Raw genomic sequence first — 13,059 nt, forward strand, 5'->3', positions numbered from 1 at the left:
ATGGTAACAGTGGTGGACTACTAAATAAAATATAAGACCCGACAGTATATTAACCTTGAGGGTTGTTTAGTCGAGTATTGTTGATTGATTTTTACACACGCAGAGAAAACGAAACATAAATACTTTTCAAATTTTTAAATATTGTGAATACTTTAGATTATTAATATATTAGATATTTTTTTCTACCCCGTTTCCCGATTTTTTTATCTTAATCGATGACTTGTACAGCCAACTTTTCAATTGTTTCTCCTAAATATTCTACTATTTACATACGTAAACGAGGCACAAATCGTTTCATTGCTTCTCAAAATATATCTTTTTACGTTGAAATCAATTCCAACCAATTTTCTACTTTGAGCAGAGTGTCCCCAAAATATAAGATGTAAAAGCTGAATCTTTAGTTATGACGTTTTCCATCTATTTTACAATTCATATAAATCTGGCGAATATGGGTCAGGGATGTTCAATCCAATCCGTAACTCTTTAGAAGTCAATAACTTTACATTCTGACTTGGCTTATGAGTGCTTGCAATAGCTAATAATTTCGGGATTATCGAGAGATAATCTTAGATCCTTCTCTAACCCCCTTACAATACAAATATAATACAATAAAAATGCTCAACCTCATTGCTTCCACTTCTTACTCTGCATTTTGATATGTATATTTTAGAGATGGATCAATGACTCTTTCATTGTTACTAATCTCGCAAGAAACTTTTCTTTGTCGTGCCATTTGGTATTGCAGATTCCCTTAATGTGTCCAGCAAATATTTGTAAATTGGCGTAAAATAACAATTAAAACTTTAATGTATTTAATTGACACGATTTATTTCGATACTGAGATGTGATTTTCTCGATTTCGATTATTCGCAAAATAACCAGGTAAATAGAAGCCACATAAAGATTTCTATCACGCCTCCTCTTACGATCGTGGCAAATTGTAAAATTGAGGACTAAATAAAAGTTCCTGTTATTGGAATGTCCTTTCAAATTTTACATAATGATTATATTTGAAAATAAAAAAAGCACAATGTATTATAGATTACTATACTTAATAAATATGAGGTATGGCTATTAAATGACGAAAGTATTAGTAATACAAAAGTGTAGTTACGCAATCCGATAAATGTTACTTATGAAGCAGTACTTCTCGCTGCTGTTAATATATCATTATGTTTTTTGTTTCGTCAGAAAGATGTTAAGTGCAACAGTGGAGCAAATAATGAAACTTTGTCACGTAAGGGTATTTTGGAGTAGTTGGTAGGAGCTTTCAATTCTACATGTTTGCAACTTTTTTTTTTTAAATAAATGCTTTTCCACGAGAATCTAACGAAGACATTGGAGATTATATAAACTATTCATCTTAATGTAATTGGAATGTTTTCGTTCTTAAAACAATAAATTCGTATTAGGTTAATTCAAGATTTCGTGAATTTATCTTCTAGTCCAGGCCTGAACGAGTGGGTAAAGTTATATACAAATACGTTTGCGTCCGGTAACCAATTATTGAATTATTAGTTGACCACGTAGTTTTCTTCTTTAATTTCAAATACTATGTCCGCTTTTGTGTGAAAAATTTTGAGAATTTAATTATAAAATTTCAAGTCTTTACACATTTGACCATAGGTTAGCAAATAATAGTTATTATACCTGTTAAAATTTAAGTTTAGTATGTATATACTAGAGAGATTTTGAGGCAATTAATATATAGAGTCGAAGAACCACCGAAGAACAAGGCTAACATGGAGTTATAACTATCAGCATAACTCCTATAATATGACGGAAATCACTGATGTGTTACATACTTTGGTGAAGAAGATATGAATATCATATAAACGCAAGATACTATCAAATATACTGAGGAGCATAATGACCCCAAATGTTAGAAAGACCTGGAGTAGTACCATTGAGGCTTCAGACCAAGAAGACCAGCAGAAGACGAGGTTCTCATTTTCAATCAACTACTTGAAAACAATTATGAATTAGGTGAAGAGGTTCAACAGTTGTTTACAGGTTATGTTTACCTTTAGATTTTCGCCAATCGTACAATATCATTTGTAAAGTATAGTGTGGTGGTTTGAAATTAAAAAAAGAGAAGCACACTATAGACATGTTCTCCAACACTAGTGGGTTGAATCAATTGTATGGTTTGTCAAAATTACAGGCAGCCCTAGGAGACGCAAGGATTTATGATTTATACTATTTGTATCTTTTTGTGAAGTTCGTATACGAATTGTTTTCGTTCTCGCAAATTCAGATTTGTAAGCTTTAAAATGGGTAAAACCATAGAACTATCTTGCATTAATCGTATTCATAGTATAGGCAGAAGTAAACGTACTATTACCGTCCGATTAAAAATACCTCGACGTGATCTATAATGAGAAAGAATATGCATCCATCAGAAACTTTCGCGGAAGAAAATGTTCAGAGCGATCTAGAAAAACCATAACGTTTAAGATACATAATTGTTTTTATGATCGTGATCAACGACTCACGGTTCTAGAGATAGTAGTTCAGATCAATGAACTTAGCGATCTGTTTTTGAGTACTTCTATAGTTAAAAAGAGATTGGGAGAAGCTGGCTTTTTTAGAAGGGTGGCATTGAAGAAACCTCTTGTAAGATGTCAATATAAAAATAAAAGGCTGCAGTGGACTAAAGAACATATAAATTGGACGCGTGAATAGAGAATGTTTTAGAGAAAGGGCGACTGGAGACCTGGTCAAAATTGGAGGTATTTTGTAAAAAAAAGACTATAAAAAATATCAAAGGAAAATATAGTACGTTCTGGTCAACTCCTGATCGGCAGAAAATTTATCTTCCAGCATGACAACGATCCCAAGCATTCCTCGAAGCTGTGAAAAAAGTATTTGAAAGAATTTGGAAGGGAAAATGTTGATTGAGCTGTGGGATAAACTAGACAGGGATGTCAGAAAGTAGTTTCCTACTTCCATTTCACATCTTTGGAATATCCTGAAAAGAGAATATCAAACTAGTCACAATATCGTGTTCAAAAATGAGATCTGTGTCATCGATATTAGAAAAATGTTTTGCTATTTTAGTCTTAAAAACTTTACATTACAGCAGTATTTTTCTTTGTCAATAACTTGTGCAACAAAATGCTTGTATTATTTTTTCCCTAAAAGTGTTACAAGTAGAAAATTAAAATTTTTTATTCTTTCTTATCATCTCCTTTCTCTTTGGGGAGCTTGCTTTTAAAAGAGCTCTATTTTACTTAAGGAAATCCAACAAGGTGTCGCTAATATCAGTCTTGGTTCTATCAAATCTTTTATTAGCCATTTTATTAAGAACCTCCTCTCTGTTACATAGGTATATTCCCGTGGCTCTGAATCTATTTTGAATGATTTGTTCGTCTTTTACTTTTATTTCTTCAATGAACTTTTTCAATAAATGAGGAAAAGTGCTTTTTTTACTGTACTGCCTCGTGGATTTTTGGTTTTGTAGGTTGTTATTATACGGCGCAAAGGGCTTGAAGTGTGTTGAATTTGAGAGTAGAAAGATAGATCTAATACTGTTTCTTTGACACTTTTTATATTCCAATAGTCCAGTTCCTTGTTCCATTTTTACTGGTATTCTAACTTTTTGTTCAGTTCCAGGCGTAATTATTAAGTGATATGTTTGATATTTATGATTTTGAATATTTGATATTTCATTTTCATATATTATTGGAATTTTTACAAAAGGAGGTGCAATAATTTTTGAATTCATATCTATTGAAACTTTTAATTGTTTTAATATGTCAATGCCTTTTAAACCGTCATATTTATCACTAAAATTGAAGAGATAGAATTTATGATATTCTGAAAGTCTAAAAATTTTTAAAATTATGGGCACTTTGTATTTGAAAATCTTTTTTGAAAATTTGATTTGGATAAAATTGATAAGCTAAATCGGGTTTAATTAAATTGCGAGTACTACCTGTATCAATTAAAAAATTTGCTTTCAGTTCGGGAAGGTAAATATGTGGTAAATTTGCTCTAGATATATTTAAAGTTATTAAGTGGGATTGTTCTGGGTCTTGAGAAATTTGATGCGGATCATTGAATTGGTATTGATCAGAATTATCATATTCTGGATATGTTTGATTAGTATGTGTATCAAAATTATTTTGGACATGACGGGTTTGGAATGAGCATTCACCATGTTGGTTATTGAATTCATAATTTTGATGATTTACATCATGTGCAAATAATTCTGTGGAATTGAATTTTTTCTGAGGTGCTAACATTGTATTACCTGATGATGTATCCATTGGAGTAGGTTTATATGGTTTTTTTGGAATTTGATTGATTTCTGCTTTGATTTGAGGGTGCTCTCAATATCTGGCTTTGCCTGGGTTGATTGAAAAATGGTTGTCTTTGAGTTTGAAAGTTAGTTATTATAGTTCCTCGACTGTGGTTGTGAATTTTGTATGAAAGGACGATTGAAATAACTAAAATTCTGTCGGGGTTGCGAGAATTATTAGTTGCACCTGGATATGAATTCCTATTAAATGAAATAGTGGGTTGAGAAGGTGGCGAATAGAAATTTGGGTAATTAGCGTTGCTATTTTTGAAGTAATTGGGGTGATAATTATTTTGTTTGGATGGAGTAATTCTCGGTGTTGGTTTGTAAGGTTGATTATTTAGAGTATTATTTCTATTTTCACTATACATATAATTCTCTTCTTCTATAACTAAAGACATAGCTACTTCTAAACTGTCTGAATTTCGCAAACGTATATTATTTTGCAATTGACCAGTTAAACCTCTAATAAAAGTTTTAATTGCTAAATCGTTATAATTTTTAATTTTAATTGCTTTTTCTGTAAGAAAATCGTTTGAAGCATTTAATTTTGAAATTACTAAGCTACGAGCTTTCTGACATCGCATACTGAAATTGTATGTTGTTTCATTTTTCAATAGTCTAAAAACAATTAGATCTTGCACTAAGCAATCTATATTTCTAAACTATTTAATTGTGGATTTGTTGCATCGTAAAATTGAGAAAGTAATGTATCACAGTTATCTAGAAAAATATTTAAAGTGTGTGGATTACCTTCATATTGTGGAATAGTATCAATATATAATTTTAATAATTGATAGTTTGGATTAGCCATTGTTTCAATTTCTGGTATATTACTTTTTTCTTCTAAAGTTATAATAGAATTAAATAAATCTACTAACTCTTCTACAATTGAGTCGTTCTTCAACTAATTTAAACTATGTTACTATAAATGTTTTATTTTCTTAAAAGTATATAAACGTAAATAAAAAGCAAAATTTTATTTGGGAAAGGAAAAAATGGAATGTTTTCGACTTACAGTACTATGAAGAAAATGTTCATTCTTCTCCAAAAGGATCTGGGCGGTGTGGTCCCTCTTCCCTGGACTGGATTCTTGAAGTTTCTTGAAAACCACAAAAATAAGGTTCGAGATTGCAAACAAACCGTAGATACGGAACGGTATCACGATTTTTGTTGAACCGATTTGCAATCCTACTGATTAACTGCGCCAATTAAATTTGTAGCTTATTAAAACTACTTTTTAAAAAAATTATTTTTATTTCTACAAACTAAAAATGAGACCTTACAACTCGAAAGCTGAATAAAATTTAATTATGACATTGAAATATGTTATGATGAAAGGTATCTGTGGGATTGCAATTCAGCAGTCTAGCGGTGTCGGATTACTAGAAGCGTTCCCATAACTGGCGTTTCTAATTTGCAGAATGAAGTCTCAGTGTGAGAGATATTGGTCGATCATGGAAGGAATTAATTTATAATAATTAATTTAAGTTTATTGGAATTCTGTGACAATATGACTGGCTCTTACATAAAATGGTGGGTCTGTTCTGGTGTTTATCGAATGTATAGTTTTTTAACGAATGATCAGTATGTTAGAGGAGACTAAATTCTACTATTTGTACTGATGGATCGTCCATATGAGCATGTAAAGTATTTTATCCTGAGCTGTAGAGCAAATTCCTTGGTTTCGCAGTGCAGGTTTTCTTTAGGTTTCGAGTATGGTTAGAGTAGTTTTCTTGACAGCTGTACATACTATTCAACAGTAGTTTTGGCAGGATTTTTTAGCATATAATATGTGCCGCTTCTACTTAAGTATTTTTGTCAAGAATCATTCCAAGAAATCTTATGTTATCGGCATAATTTAGGAACAAGTTATTAAATTTCAGTTTTGAAGATTCAGAATTATATTTCCTCATAAATAATGAGCCATTCATCTTCTTAGATGAAAATCGCTACCTGGTTGTTGGAAAATATTTGATGTATCATTGATAGGAATCAGTAAAGCTAAAATATTGATTTACAGAAGACGACAATTATTAATATATGTCACATGGCGCTCATTTACATTTTTCATAATTTTAGAATAGAACTTCGCTTACCATTTCGCTAGAGATAGAGATAAACAAGTCTGTGAGTACTTGAATCTAGAAATAATACTAATAAAAACTGAATTGTTTAAAAGTTATCTGTTTGGAGGACCACATCATAAGCGAAAGAGAGAGAAATGCTTTATTGTAAAAAATATATATAGTCTATAGCAAAATTAAACCAGTATGCAGCATACCTGGAATTAAATGTTATAAGAGTTAGTAGTTTTTGACCAATAAATACATAATTTAACTTAAAATTATTTCTCTCAATTCAACTGTAGCTCCATTGATAAAAAAAATTTAAAATCTTATACGGTTTAATATTTTTTAAATGAAAAATAAAAGCGACAGAAATAATAATATTTATCAGTTAATGACTGTATGCCAGCACTTTGAACTCCGAAAGATATTTCAGGAAATTTTGATTTCAATCAGCATCTTTCTCCTACTCACTAGAATATTGAACAAAATTTGCTTACAAGCAAAATTCAATAGTAGCAGAAAATCGAATTTTGTCATTCATTCGCCTTTATATGTATAAAAGAAGTCCTAGGTTGTATAGGTATTTATAAAATTATTTTTAGTTTCCTTCAGTTTCAACACTGAAAGTTATGTTGTCAAGTGGTATCAATAGTATTATCATAAAACAATTAAAGTGAATAAAATGAATTAATTTGATCGAGACTGAATGAAAAATCAGTTGGCTGACAATGCACTACTTTTTATATCTAGGGGAATAAAGAGGAGTTGGAAGCAAGTAATTGTCTATTTTTTTTATCACATACAATACAGACATCTGCCTTGAAACAAATTATTTCTCATACAGAAGCTGCAAAATATAAATTTGAAAGATGTTGCTATACCTTATGATCAGGTATCTACAAATAGATCTGCTCTGAATGAACTCATGCAAGAAGAAAATGAAGATAACACTCCACCTAACAAGATTATTATTACACTTTTCAATTTGTTTGTTAGAAAAATCTGTTTTGCTAGTTTTCATTTTAAAAGTCATATTGTAATCATGTCTCCGAATTTTCCTTGTTTCATTTGAAAATGTATATAAATATTATTTTGTAAATAAACGTTACCCAGTTACAAGGTGTTTTTGTTATCGTGAATTCAGGAAATTGTGAAATCAGGACTGGATGGGAAGAAATAACTTAGAAACAGTAGATATTCTTTGTTGTAAATTCAAATGGACCGCGAAAATAGATTAGTTCTGCCACCTGTCATCGAGGGCATTGGCATCAAAATCCGCCATGTTGTTTGCATCATACATGTAATACATGTAATCTAAAATGTCCTATATGGACAGTTTAAATGGGAAGGAATGTCCCACTACTCAGATACCGATAATACAATATTTTCTCTCTCGTTCCAGATACCTCGTTCAGGTTGTGCATGCTTAAGAATGCGCAGAACCGAGCTGGAACCTCGGAGGATTGAAAAAGCATTATCATTCTGTTTTCCTTAGTCGGAGCTGCTTATACTGTCCATATAGAAGTATTAGATATATGGTTTGCATTTCTTCTTAGCGTATGTGGGGTGGATACAGCGAATTACAGTTTAACCGCAAGCTCTTAGGACAAAAAGAAAGCGGTTCCCTTTGGATGACTAAAGGGCAAGAGATACTCATTACTAAATCAATATTGATCGAGTCACGTTAAAGCCTTTTTACTCAATCAGTAGTAAATATATGATCTTGTGTACTTTTGACTTGCCTACATCAACTTAGATAACTACCAAATATGTCCTTTATTATTGTTGACAGCCTATCCTTCATACAAAGATTTACATAGCAGTGAATTCTTATTTCATTCTTCTACATATAATTGTACGATCAGAGACCAATCATATGGCATTTCTTTTTGTCTTTTCATTTTATACCTATCTATTTTCTCTGTTGTCTGTTCTTTTCTAATATCAAAAACTTTCACTGTGGAAACAGTTTTGGTACACTATATTTGGTAGTGTAAAATAAGTAATAGCAAAATTGAAATTAGTAAGTTTTAAATGAAATTTTATTTAAAAAATTGTAAAATAAATACAATTTAATAACTTTTAACTAAAAATTATAGAATGTATCACAAAGCTTAGAAAGATATACAAAAAATACTTTATATATTAAATAATAAATTTATGTTTCATTAAAATTTGTTCAAACACTTAAAAAACACGGAAGTAATGTCGACACTCTTATTCTATTGGGTATTTAATATAAACACTATGGACGTAATTATAACATTTTTTCGATTTACACGGCTGCTTATGGACTATATATTTGCAATGGATAACTTAAGATCTAAGAGGATCAAACGAATTAGACATAAAGGTGAGATTGGTTTGATGGAACGAAAATTTCCCAGTATGCATTAATTTTAATAGTTTTTGGTCGATTTCAGTTAATTATCAATCTGAAAGTTTATGATCGTGGAATCGTACTTTGGGGATCGTCTTGGATTCTCTGGACATTCATTATTTAGAACTTAATAAAAATGAACTCATAAAAATACAAACTTTTTAATAAACTTTTATTCATATAGTTTTATTCATATAATTTAGGGTTGTTTCATGTCATGTTAATAATGTAACTTAATAACGGTACCGCCACATACATAATAAATTATCAGTCGAATAAATTGGAATCATATTATCTGCATTTTAACATTTTAATGCAGGAACAGGAAATGGTTTAAATCTAAATGCGTCAGTCTATTCATGTTGCTTTCAAAAGAATTGAAACAGTCTCTATGATATTATTCTTTAAAAATACCCGGAAACAGTTTTAACGTTTGAAAAGAAAACTCAATTAAACTATTGAAATATTTAACTTCCAGAATCTAAAATGTAGCAATATTTTCTAGTAGAATTGCAAGAAATTTCCGTTTCACTTATTAAACGTGATTTTCATAGACAGAAAAGGCAAAAAAGTTTAGGTCAGGGCCGGACTAAAAAAAGTATATAATAAATTTCTTATGATATCTTGAGTAAAATCTAATAAAATAAAATGGAGAAATGTACAATTGGTGGCCTTCTAGTAGAAATATAAAAATTTATATGATCTACAAAGGTGTCGAAATTACTTCAATCGTTAGATAATTACATAAAATTATATTTATTATTGTAGTTTGATAACTCAGTCGAAAAATACAATAGGACAGTTTTATTTTTCGCAGACGCTTCATGTTGTGCATATCAAAATTATTTTACCACATGCAAGACAATGTCGCCAAATATACGGAGTTAATATTTTATATTTTCCATTGATATAGGTCACTTTTTTAAATAACAAATAGAAGCTCTATATTTTTCAGTCAAGGTTTTGACTTGATTTACTCCTGTTATGTGGGGTATCGTATGATTGGCACAAACTTAATAGCTTTTTAATTATTATATTATTACGATGTATCCGTAACAACTTAATCATATTTTTCCAACTTCAACTCAACCGTCATATATAATTTATGTATGAACTATCAGTGGAACCACAATATTGACATAATATTTGTTTGAAAACTCGATTAAATAGTCAATTTTAGGGTGGCTACCTGAATTATAATTTTATTTTATATGTTAATTGTATTTACGAGTATTTTCCGAAATGTTAATTATTTAATACTTTAACCTCATATTTATAAATAATAAAATTTAATCGCTTAACTTTAATATCTCAATTCTTTATATTTTACCAAATTAATGTCTAGAAAACACTTTTTTCATGAAATCGCGAATTTCAAACTTTACATGATGGAGGGGTGCTAAAACTGAATAGAACTTGTTTTATTTTTATATCCACTATTCATCTTGCTAATATTTTCAAAAATCTTTTATAATACAGCTTTTGAATTAAACAGGAAACAGGAACAGGAAAATTTGAAAACAATGATAAATGAATCTTATTTATAAAATTAATTGCAGCATACCAAAAACTAATAAAAAATAGTTCACGAAATGTCATAAGATAAAGCGTCATACCATGTTTTAAATTGTCTTTTAGCAACATTTCTTCCATAATAAGGCAGCCAATATTATATTACTGTGGTATCCATACTATCTATCCTCTTTTGTTGGAAGTCTGCCAAAAGAAAATACCATTGATATGGTATATATTGTTGGGAACATTCATCGTATTTTCTGTTTTCTTCACATTTTCACTACTATTATTTTGTTACAAATGGTCTCAGTAAAGGGAGTAACGCCATAATTATCAAAAATCTGTATATAATCATTAATCATCATCATTTTCAAGGAATTTTAAATTTTCTACTGTACCGCAAATTTTGTAAAATGGACTTGAGAATTAGATTTGAATGTAAGTTAAAAACTTAAAAATGATAGTTTTTAGCTCTACCCCACAACTTTTTGGATTGGATGCTGGGTGAAAACTATAACTAAAATTTCAAATTTTGAATAAAATAAAATTTTTTCAAAGTAATGTAATAACGATTAGTAAAATATTAACTGTGAAGTTGAATTATTGTGTATTGATGACAGTTCGCGTTGCTCTGCTAATATTATTGATTGTTAGCGTTATAATGAGTGATGTAATGTGAATATTTCATGTGAAGAATGCACTGGTGTCATAGCGCTTATGAGAACAAGTGACACGTGCTGTTGCATGACCAATCGACGATCTAAGGTACTGGAACGATATAGAAAAACTGGTACGAACCAAAAAATATCAACTGCCCCATTTATATTGGACGAGCTGCTATTAATGCATAATAAAGCACGTCCACACATAGCTCGGATGGTGCCAAATTATTTCCAGAAATAAATATCCCTGCTATGAATTGGCCAGCTCGAAGGCCTACTCTTACTCCGATTGAATACCTATAGGATAATTTGAGTCAACAGGTAAGAACTTTACAGCATTTAACTATCGTTTACCGATTATCAGGATTCGTAAAAGTACAAAAACAGCTTCTTGTGAGTATTTTAGTGGGCTGTAGACGGTAGCAGAACTATCCCGAGAACGCCATATTCATGTAGTAATATAAATAATAAATCCTTGTGATAATTCGCATATCTGTCTATCATGCATTATATTTCATGAATGCATTAAGATGGAGTAATAAGCAATAGAAAGTAAAATTTTGATTCAGTTTCTTTATTTTTCGTGGTAATTATCAAACTTCTTTTGGAAGACCAGAAGTCTAGATGAACCGTGATTCAGACTAACCCAAATATGAGATCAAATGGATCAAGTTGCAATTAGAAACTTAATCGAAAGTAAGTAAATAAGACGCGCACAAGGGGGTTATTACTATATACTATATAAACTGGTACTTTCTGATATGCACATCATACAAACTAATTGTTAAGTTAATTAATCATCAGTCAAATTCTCTGATAATTGTCCACATAGGGGGGTATTAATTCTTGTTCACAGAAAAGTAAAATTAGTGAATAATTTTGGGTTGCTTTGTTAAATGACTTTTTCCAACAAGGCTTCATTTTTCCTTTCTTTGTGATCAAGAACTATAGACTATGTTATTTCTTGAAATTACCTTGTTACATCTGTAATGTGTCATGAATATTGACTTTATTCTAACACTGTCTTATGTGAACTTATTTACCAAAGATTTGTTTGACTGTTTGATTAACCAGTATCATTAACGTAAGGGAAAATAAACTCACTGTGATGAATTTAAGCCCCTACTGCAATTTTAATAGTTTTGGCTCAATTTCTTTATCCGAAAAACTTTTTCTGTGATCAAATACATAAAGATTGTATTCAAGTTATCAATATATAATAAGATATTTTTTCACAAAATTCAACAATTATTTAGTGTCTTCTCTATGTAGGAGAGCGTTTATCTAAATTGATAAGACTATATATATTTTCAATAAGGTTAAAATTATGATAGAAATATTTCTGTGAGGAAAAAATAATTTTCTTCAAAATAAGCTGAAAATTAAAAAGCAGTTATCAATGAAAGAAGTATAAAAAGGCCTGTTAAGTAAGGAATTTAATTCTTGGAATTAAAATAACTTATTGATAACCGAAATCGTCTTGATAAGCCGTTAAAGTCAATAAATAATTTTGCCCCTAAAAAGTAGGTTCTGTATCTCGTGAGTCATGTTTTGCGCTGGTTTTGGTTATCATTAATTTGAAAATGTTTCAAACTGCCATCTTGCCGTACAAATTTGATAATAACTTTTCCGAACTTAGGTTGGAAACTTACAAATTTTTTTTCAAAAGAGTTCCTTCATTAGGAATATTTTTAATATCGTTGTAATTTTTAATTAATCTCTGCAAAAAAGATATTTTTTGATCTAAAGTATCTTATACATTTTTGAGGAGAATATTCTAATTAATTGGAATATCACATATTCAAATTAGTAATATAACCTATTTTCTTGTCGAAGAAGCGTTAGAGTATACCGACAAAGACATTTACAAGAATTGAAACCTGTCTTTCTGAACAGCTATTCATACAATTGTAGACGTCCTCGCGTAATTCGCAATCCATAAATGAAAAATTATAATTACAATTACAAGAGCTTCTGATCTAAACGGTTGGGAATTCATATGGTTTGGGTTGAAACAATTCATTTATATCCTATATTCAAGAATTTACAACTGTCAAATTTTTTTTTCAGAAAATATCTAGTTTACCTATTGATAAATCTACAATAATGTCTTTTTATTGTTGATTG

This window comes from Diorhabda carinulata, chromosome 1 (assembly GCF_026250575.1).
Source record: "Diorhabda carinulata isolate Delta chromosome 1, icDioCari1.1, whole genome shotgun sequence".
Lineage (NCBI taxonomy): Eukaryota > Metazoa > Arthropoda > Insecta > Coleoptera > Chrysomelidae > Diorhabda > Diorhabda carinulata.